Source organism: Rhinolophus sinicus, chromosome 2 (assembly GCF_057876585.1).
Source record: "Rhinolophus sinicus isolate RSI-liver-muscle chromosome 2, RSI-T2T, whole genome shotgun sequence".
Classification (NCBI taxonomy): Eukaryota; Metazoa; Chordata; class Mammalia; order Chiroptera; family Rhinolophidae; genus Rhinolophus; species Rhinolophus sinicus.
The window spans coordinates 184,558,259-184,568,408 of NC_142502.1; the positions used below are offsets into that span (position 1 = coordinate 184,558,259).

A 10,150-nucleotide genomic window follows, 5' to 3' on the forward strand; every position below is an offset into this window, starting at 1 on the left:
CCAGAGGTTGGCATGTGCTGCCGCGGGATACCGTGTGCTGCTATAGGCTACCATGTGATGCCATGAGGCGGCCGGCAGCCAGCATGAGCGGCCAGCAGCCTGTGAGAGCTGCTGACCGATGACCAGCAACAGACGGCCTCAGCCGGGGGGAACGCAAGGCTCATTAACACCAGCACGGGCCAGGGAGCTGTGTCCTACACAACTAGACTGAGAAACAACAGCTTGAACCTGTGTGGGGCGGGGAGGAGGCGGAAGAAAGGGAAAAACACAAAATAGGAACTTATTTATTCCTCCTCCAGTCAATGGACTCTAGTCAACGGACACTCAGGCTGTTTCCAATTTTATGCCACTAAGAACAATGCTGCTGTGAGCATTCTTGGTAAGACTTTCTCTAGAATATGGCCTAGGAGTGTAACTCTGCTAGGTACTAAGGTGTAGGCATTTTCAGCTTTACTAGGTAAAGTCAAATTGGTTTCCCAAGTGCCAATTTACATTCCCACCAGCAATGGACAGATTCATGAATTATCTTCGGGTCTCTTTAATGAACAGAAATTCTTAATTTCAATGTTACCAAAATCTATCTATCCATTTTTACCTTTATGATCTATACTTCTTTGTATCTTGTTTAAGAAATTCTTAACTACAGGCCATAAAGATAAATAGTATCATCTTAAAGGGTTATAATTTTGACTTTCATAGCTGGGTCTTTAATCTGTCTGGAATTGATTTTTGTAAATGGCATCAGGAAGAATTCTATTTCCTTTTTTTCTATATGGTTATTTTTATCTCAGCGCCATTAATGAAAAGTACATCTCCCCACTAGTCTACACTGCTTTGTTTTGTCATAAGTCAGGCTTCTGCGTTTGCCTGATCTGTTTGCCTGATCTGCCTGGACCTACATTTTGTTCCATTGGTTTATTTTTATATTTAGAGTATGCGTCGTCAATACGTGCACCTTTATTTTTATAAATTTTATACGTGATAATATGATTAAACTACCACATTGTACACACTCTAACCAGTAAACCAAACATAGAACATTAGAACAGATAAAAAATAAATATAAATAGGGGTTCTAATATTTGTCCCAATCCCCAACGGACCATCTTATGCACTCCCACTTCGGAGACTGTGACCTTGAATCCCACAAACCCATGTGATGCTGCAGGAGAGCACTGCATGAGAAGTCTAAGGATATTGGGGTGGGTGCTGTGTGAACTCAGAGCCTAGGAAGAAGAAGCATCACTGTTGGGGAGCAGCAGCCTGGCCCGGTATCTTTTCCAAGGGACAGGACTGCAAGGTGGTGGCCCTAGGTCAGAGTTCTCTCTCCCAGGCAATGCTTCCCCCTTACCTGCAGTTCTAAGCTTTTTTGCCAAGCTCGTCCTTTGACTAGGTCCACATGGATCCCTCCCACATTAACACACAGTGACACTCAGGTTGTGCCCTTCCTGCTGGGCTAAGGACATTTTCTCTCTTTTTAAGGACTAGAAGTGATCCATATTCAGATTCCACCAACTTTTCCCCATCGTGGCCTTTTTCTTTTTTCTTTCTTTTTTTTTTTTTTTTAATGAACCAATGCCCTTCCTTCTGTTTTGAAGGATCTGTTCAGCTTTGTATATTACGGAATAAGCTGGGTGAGGAAAGACATCCAACTTGGTGGTGTAGAGTTTGATATGGTAATTCTGAAAATCTAAAATGACATCCACTTCAGACAAGCAAAGAACAATAGCCAACATCGCCCTGACAATCCTAGGAGACACAAATATTTTCATTACATCTGAGGAACCCAAGAATCAGGGAGGTCACAGCCTTGATCTACACCACACCTAGTGAGTGATGCGGGCAGGACTTGCATGCAGGTCTGTCTGGCTTCACAGCCACGTGTGCTCTTCTCACTGCACGCATTGTCTCCCCCCATTGCCAGGGGCGACTAAGTGAAGACAGGAGCTTTTGTAGGAGTGGCGTTGGCAGTGCTATCGCAGTCAGTAATTATAAGCTGACTTCAATGCCATATTTAATTTTTGTAAATACTTGGATTTTTTATTATAGATGAATAAAAATGCCCATTACACTAACCAGATACCTAGAATTAGAAAATAAGAAATGATTAAACCACTGAAATATCTACCGGTATATAATTATTCACTGCCAAGAGACTTTATGTTTTTAAAATAGTCACAAAGAGCAGGAATAATTAAGCTGGCATTATTCCTCCATTATTAGATCACCACTGTGTTGTCACACAATTAATGAATCTCCCTCCTGATTGAAACTGAAATGCCGATGAAGATTAGTTGGACTTCGGGGTCAATCACGGGAAACGATAAAAATGTCATGGGAGTTTTCACTCAACAAACCCAGAAACTGGGAGTGCACGACGTCAGAAGCTGGCTGCTGTCCTGGACAATCTGCCCGGTAACAATGTGACTTCCCTTTGATGCGATTGATTTGATGCAATTGGAAGAAAGTCACGTCGAGGTGACAAGCTGTGACTGCTGATGCTTCCTCCCCTAAAATTGACCTGGACAAATGACAGAGCCAGAGGAACACAGATCAGAGGAACGAACCACAAGAACAAGGAGATCCAAAAAATCGAGAAAATCCAAGACTGGCTTAAGTGGTGCCTGGTGTTGAAAGCTGGCTCCCAAACATTACCCACAGAGCCTGCTGAGCCGACGAAGCTGAGTGTCTTGCTCACCGAGGTAAAGGGGAACATCACCTCCCAAAGGTTTGCAGCATCTCAGAGGGGAGAAGGCACCATCAAATTTTACTGAACACAAGACCCTACTGTGCCTGTAACCCGAATGCCCCTGGGAAGATGCACGTTTCCCCTGGAAGGTCTGCCTCAGGCCCTGGGACGACAGGGATGGACCGTAGACCGAGAAGAGGCACCAGAGAACTTTGGGAAGTGGTGAAAATGTTAAATATCTGATTGTGGTAATGTACAAGAATGTCTACTACACTTGTCTAAATGCATCAAAAGGTACATTTAGGAGCATCATTTGTATGCAAATTATACCTTAATAAAGTTGGCTTTTTTAAAGGGGATGGATGAAACAAGATTGGCCAAATGTGTCAAGTGGTGATGAATACACGGAAAATTATTATTTTATTCTATTTTCATTGGTATTGCAAAATTACCATAATAAAAAGATTTTTTTTTAAATCTAAAGATACATCATTCAACTTCCCACACTCCACCATCCACAAAGACCCGCCCCCCCGTGGGACTGAAAAGTAAGGGCAGGAACCCCTGACATTTGCATGTTATTTACAAAATATGTTTCATAAGTGTTAACACTTATCCCCACTAGAACCCTGGGCAAGGATAGATTGTCGTCCACTCTCAGACGGGAAGACTCTGGGATCTCTGGGAAATGACTTGCCCAAGACCACACAGGTGGGGGGCAGGCTGGGACCCAAGCCCAAGGCGCCTGACAGAAGGCATGTGTTTCTCCCACAGCACTTGCCTCAAGGTCTCAGGGCCACGGGCACAGCCCCCACATGGCCAGACTTCTGCCTGGCCCAGCACCTTTCCAGGCTCTCCAGACTTTCCAGCAGGGCAATTCTAACCCAATGATTAGCAACTGGGGCTGGAGTGAGTTGTCTATTAGTTCCCAGGGTTATGTCTTACTCAGTTTCCCTTGAGCCCCAACCAAGAAGCTAACAGAGGGAGGCGAAGTCCAGGGCAGGGTCAGAAATGCCCGGCTGCTTGCAGAACATGACGATTGTCTCCAGTTTCTGAGAAGGACTTGACTCAGACATGGTTACCTACCTATATGTCAAAGGAACACCGTTTCCTGGCGTCCTGAGCCCCAGCTCCATGTCTCAAGGTGTCGCTCTTTAAGAAAGAAACCAGCAGCAGTCTGGCCATCTCTCCAGCTGGATCTCATGAAGTGGCTATGAGGATGACACAAGTTAGCTCCACGATGTGCCTTCAATAAGCATAGTAGCGAGTTCCTGCCATCCCGTAGGACAAACCAAAAACATAATGATAAAAACAAAGAAACTCATCAGAAAAGACCTGGGCTTGACCCCACCCAACGCCATTTTGTATTAATTTGTATACCTAATAAGAGAACCTGAGGAACGGCCCTGTCACCCCACTTCCATCTTCAAGGACCTCTGAGAATGAGAGGTCCTTGTTCTAAACTTTCCTAAAGCTCTCCCAGCCCCCAGGGCTGGGCCTCTCCATGTCCGTCAGTGCTCTCATCCCACAGCCAGGCTGAGAGGCCACATTCTGTAATCATCAGGGACATGGGGACTGACGGACGTGACAGGACGATACCATTGCACTTCACACTGATTTGCTCGGGGAGCCCCTCCCCCACCCTTGCCTGAAGGAAGTCCTGGTCCCTGTCATGTTGTCCTTTATGGCACAGCAATTGCTAGGTCTCCCCTGTGCCAGGTGCAATGGCAGGGGTACTGCATTTCTAGACTTTGAGCCCCAGCATTGCCAAAACCCTGTAGTTGTCGTTCCCCAAACATCCTGTGTTTGCAGAAGCTGCTTCAAGGGTCAGAAACATGTTTCCACAGCTTCCAGCAGGCTGACTCTTTCTTGTGAAACAAGACCTGGCTCAGACATCTCCTCCTCCAGGAAGTCTCTGCTGATTGCCCAGCACTGGGTTAGGCACCCCTCAATCTGGCTTCTTCCCTCTAGTTTGGTGCACTTCCCCCAAGAAAATTGTTTGCTAGGTTATCTCCTCCGCTCAAACATGAGTGCACAGAGGAGGAGATTGGAACCTTACTCATCCTTGCATCTCCGAAGCCCGGCACACAGCAGTCCCTCAGTACTTACCAGAGAAGAGAATTCCACAAAGAGAGTCCCAACAGCAACCTCTGCCTCAGAGACAGCTCACCATTTATCTACTGGAAGCCGGTGTTAGTAGAACTAAATCATTCATCAGTGGGCTAAGAGCTCTCCCTGAGGCATGTGAGGTGCCAGGAGGGAGCGCCAAACAGGGGACTGCAGCCTTGGAGGTCTAATACCTTCCCCCATTGTCTGTATGTCATTAAAAGCTGCTGAAAGTGAGCTACAGGTCGAACCAGCCAACACTGATGCGGGAGGAGCCGCAGGGGGAGGGGAAGGAAGGCACTGGCAGTGTTCTCTTGGGAGAACATATGACCCCACAGTGATGTCTTAAGAACATTTAGTGATGTCTGATTTAAAGGGTAGCAAAGTACAATTTCCAGCTCATTTTCCCTGCTGGGAACCCGCTCTTACCCTGTTCCCCTCCAGTTAACTCTGAATTCCGGGAGGTGACCCCGGCAAAGCTTTTCAGTTCTTTTACTGTAATAAAAGCCTTTTATTGACTACCTGTGAATTTAGACAAAAAGGAGGTAATTTTTACCAATCTCCTGAGAAGCTTTAAGTAGGAAATTGGCTGACAAAACCCTGCAGACATTCTAGAACACCGTGTTCCTGTGTAATTTGGTCTCCTGTTCTAGAACACTTACCTCTGTTGAAAAGACGCTGTTGCTAGGATACGACCAATGAGTAAACATCCTGATTTCTATTATTGTTTCATAGAATCCCAGCCTCTGTCGTTTAGTAAAACAGCTCCACTAAGGGTGCCTCCAACCTCCTAATTGTGTTATCTAAAGGACACTCTCTCATCCCTCCCCAGACCTGTCACTCACTAACTCAGGAGTTTATCTCTGTGGCCTCTAGAATATTCCTTGTCTCTTTGCTCCTTCCCGTGTGCCTCTCCCCTCAGCCTACCCCTTGAATATGGCTCACCCCCAGGTTTCTCCCCCAGGGCTGGGATAAGGTGACGCAAGGAGAGAACCAGGCAGCAACATTTAGGGAGGCCCTAACCCTCAAGACAGGCCCGTGCTTAGAGGGAGGGCCTCCTGCAATTCTGCACCTCAGGCCCCTGGCTTGTGTCTCCTCTCCATGCCATCTCCCCAGGCAGAGCGGCTCCGGCTGCCCCATTAGCTCACAGGCCTCCCCTCCTACACACACGGGGCTCCCCCTAGGGCTTCTCTCCAGCCGCGGGCCCATGTATCCACCTTCCTTCTAGATGTCTCCCCTTGGATGCCCCAAGTTCCTCCACAGCAAACCCCACCTATCTTCCCAGCAAACTGCATCCCCTACCTCAGTTCATAAGGTCACCTTCATCCCTTAGTTACCCAAGGTAGATAAGTGGAGTTACCCCCCCAACACCTGATCAGGCTGACTTTACCTCCTGAGAGACTGCTCTATATCGTCGCTTCCTCGCCAACCCCACCATGACCGCCTGCCATTAGACCCTTGTATCTCTCCTGGACTGCTGCAGTCATCACCTGGTCCCTCTCCCTGCCTCCAGCTGCATAACCCACCTGGGCCAGTCACTAGGACTCGCGTTCCTCCTGCAGTTAAAATCCACGTGCACGGGAATCTGTGCGTAGAATGGGTTCTCTTCCATGGAGGACGACTTGGAAATACTGATAACATTATAAACGTATATGCCCTTTGACTCAACAATTCCACGTCAGGGAACTCCTCCCGCGTACACATTCCTATCAATTGCAGCATCATTTGAAATGGCAAGAAATTGGAAACAACCACAGTGCCCATCCAACAGGGCAATTGTTGAAAACAACATGCTGCACCATGGAACATTTTAAAGCCAACAAAAGGCCTGCGGCTGCTCTCTGCGTACCAATTAGGATGACTTACAGGCACAGAAACAAAAAGCCAGGGCCACCCCAGTTGTACCATGTGCTGCCGCTGTGCCAACAGGGAGAGGTGTACATCACGCTCTTACCGTCAGACTCTCTGGAGGAAAACACTACAATGGGGAACAGTGACTGCTCTCCAGAAGAGGAACTCAGGCTAAGGGCAAGGGGGACTTACTTGTCACTGTATACTTTTTGTACCATCTGATTTCTTTACGTTGAGCATGTTTGATGTTTTCAAATAAAAATATGTTCCACCTGTCTTGGGTACTGCAGCCAGTGACCTTTCTGACGCGCAAATGTGATCACGTCACCCCCTGTACTTGAAATTCTTCAGGGCTCTCTAGGACAGGGTATCTGGGACAGTCACCGTTTATGCTCATTATAGAGCAATTAACACCTGGTAATTATTTTTAGCATCTGTTCACTCTCAAAAATATCCTAGGGTGGACCATAAATCGTATCCAGTGAACCTAGAGATACAGTCCACCCTAAGGTTCCTTTAAAACTTCAGAGCCTGAAACCCAGTTTTACTCTAGACAAGGATGCTGTAGGTCTGATGTCACGAGTGTCTACAGCTCGGGTGTAGGACAAGCGTGACTGAAAGGCTTGTGACCGTCTGTAATTGAACTACAGAGGCCTTGGTTTATATTTGCTCTCTGGGAGAGACCATTGGGAAAAGAAGAGGGTTAGCTCCCCTCTCTCACTCCATGACTGATAAAAGTAATTTGAGTTTGTCATAGAGAGAGAAAACAGTCTGGTTTAATGAGTTCTTAGTGCTAGGAAAGAGCCTAGTATTTGGTTACCAAAAAAGATGAAACTTGACCTGCCTGGAGGTCAGCAGATGTAGGTGTGTCTTCAGCTGAGCTGGGTACCTGTGCCCTTTCGGGCCCTAATCGGAATCCCTGGGACAGAGGATGAACTTTTAAATCCTCTCCTCTCAAACACTGGTGAGAGCAACCACAACGCCTGCTCCTGGCAGCCCCACAGCACATGTCCTTGCCCCATTCTCCACCCCCTTCTCCCACACGGGAGGATTCGGGTTTCTAGGGCAGAAAGCTGACCCTCAGGCCCAGGACGCCACTGCTATTCAGAGTGGTCTGCTGAATTCAGCCTGGTTGGTTTTGGTGGGTATGGTGTCCATCTAAAAAAGAGTCCCTCAGAAGCACCCTCAGTGGCAATACTGCCTGGTGGTGGTGGTGGGGAGGGACCTGAGCTTGGCACCCAGTGATGTTGAGTGCAGATGAGGGGCATGGAGAGGAGAAGGGGTGTGGATTTGGAACTCACCTTGAGCATTCTTTACCTACAAGGGGTTTGAATTTTAGGTCCTCAAAAGTTCTTTTTACAGTAAAAGAAGATGATTTCTCCATCCCATATACCAGAAAGGTTGGGTTTGAGAACCTGAGGACTTCCTCCTATTCTAGGCTAACGTCTCATCCGGGGACCTCAGTCCTAGATTTAAAGTTTGTTAAAGCGACAAGTGTTTCTCTTCTACCCCTGTGCTCTGAGGGCAAGGTTACACCAACAGTGATGAGAGTCTCCACATCTTGGATGTGGACACATCCTAGGGGACTGCTAGTGTCAATATGGCCCCAGGACACTGTTCCTGTGTGTTAGTCCCTGGGGCCACCTTAACAAAGTACCATAGACTGAGTGCCTTAAACAACAGAGGTAATTATCTCACAGTTCTGGAGGCTGGAAGTCTCAGATCATGGTGTTGGTAGGGTTGGTTCCTTCTGAGGGTCCCTTTTTATGAGGACAACAGTCATATTGAATTAGGGGCCCACTTCCTACATTATGACCTCATCTTAACTAATTACATCTGCAATGACCCTATTTCCAAATAAGTTCATATTCACAGGGACTGGGGTTTAGGACTTCAACATGCAAATTTGAGGGTACACTATTTAACCCACAGCACCCTGCTTCTAGGTTTCTGTCTTCAACCTCAGAATGCACAGGTTGGACAGCAGGGCTGACCTCCAGAGGTCCCCCTGGCTATCCACCACTCGTGGGTTCCCCAACTCAGTCTCTCCTCTCTATGGCAACTGGAACAAAGAGGAGACCCTGTTCCCTTCATGGGGAAAAGTCTCAGGATTGTTTATAATGGGGAGCTCCTCCCCAAATGCCAGGTTTTTGGATGCTGCTTCTTGATCTTACTCTAATGGTGAGAATTAGGCAAGGTGAGATCTAAAGCAAGATTTTGTTTTCAGCTATTGTTGTCATTGTCCATATTGACAAATAGTCGTTGTCATTTATTGCAGAACCCTAAGAAGTTCTATCACAGAGAATCAGCCAAAGGGGGAGGAAACAGGACAGGGCTCAAATAACACATTTACCTCAGTTGGCACCTGGGTTAGTAGGATCATCTCAGGTGTGAGCAGCACCTTAGTTTCCAAGAGGGACTGTGGCCATTGCTTCATCTGGGGGCTGAAAAAAGGTGAAACTCAGAGGTAGAACCAAGGCCTGCGCTTCGCACCAATTCCTCCTGGGCCAAGATTCCTTTAGGAACACGTTTTATTGATTTCACTCACAGAAACGTGTTTCAATACACGCAGGAGTCCTACTTCCTGTTCCCCACCTGCTGCTGGGGCCACCAGGGCCTCCGCACTAACTTCCGCCTTGTCTGCAGCGACATCTGGTGGACATTGCCTGCCTCGCCAGTGCCTCTCCTGGCATTTTCCATCAGCCATACTGAGCCATGAGCTTCTGGTGAAGGCTGAGAAAGCGGGACCGAAGGAAATAAGCGCAAGAATGAAGCCAGATAGTGACAGGGCGGAAATGGACTCACGTTGAATCATTAAGGGCCAGTGTCGGCAGCAACACAGGCCCTGGAGTCCCACGGAGTTGGCTATGTCGCCCACCTCAGTCACCTTCCAGCCCTAAGACCCTGGTGGAGTCCCAGAACCTCTACGCCATCTCATGTCTAGAAGAAAAATAACTCTTCTTGGCTCACAGACTGAGGGTTACATAAGATAATTCAGATAAAGTGTGAAGTGGTGGCTGACCAAAATAAGCATTCAGTAAACACAGAAGTATTGATAATTTCTTTGTTGTTGCCCCACTCCAATCCCAGATACTCATAAACACACACTATAAAATTCATTCCTGCAACGAACGTTTTCTGAATGTCCACTGTGTGCCAGGCACTAAATGTCCAAAGGGAAGGGAAGAGACCTACCTCCTTGTGTTTTGTAACAAAGAAGGACTGGGACTGTCCTAGGCCACAGGAGTTCAGCACCTGTTTACTGAGCACCTAGTCAGTCCAGGCCCAACAAGACCCCCCTGTCAGAGTACCAATCTGGAGGACTGAGTGGGTGCATGGGGCAGAACCACAGGGTGGCCCCTGCCAAAAGTCTGTACCTGGCCCCAGGGAGGGAAGGAAGCCTTTCAGAGGAGGAGCCTCACAATCTAGAAGGTTCCAGAATGTTCCCTTTCCATTGAGAGTCTTTTTCTCTCCAAAGCACACTGCTGCAGGCAGCATCCATGG

The 10,150-nt window shown here is 47.5% G+C and overlaps 1 long non-coding RNA gene across 2 annotated transcripts; it reads right to left on the reverse strand.

Moving 5' to 3' along the window:
* Nucleotides 1–745: 745 nt before the first annotated feature.
* On the reverse strand, nt 746–9,209 carry LOC109455810 (uncharacterized). Of its 2 annotated transcripts, none has more exons than XR_002138750.3 (3): nt 9,000–9,209; nt 3,776–3,960; nt 746–2,521 (listed from the first exon to the last, which is right to left on the reverse strand). It is a non-coding gene; the product is annotated as an uncharacterized LOC109455810 (long non-coding RNA). The 2 variants fall into 2 exon arrangements; XR_002138749.3 differs by lacking the exon at nt 9,000–9,209 and adding an exon at nt 4,799–5,903.
* Between the last annotated feature and the right edge of the window lie 941 nt (nt 9,210–10,150).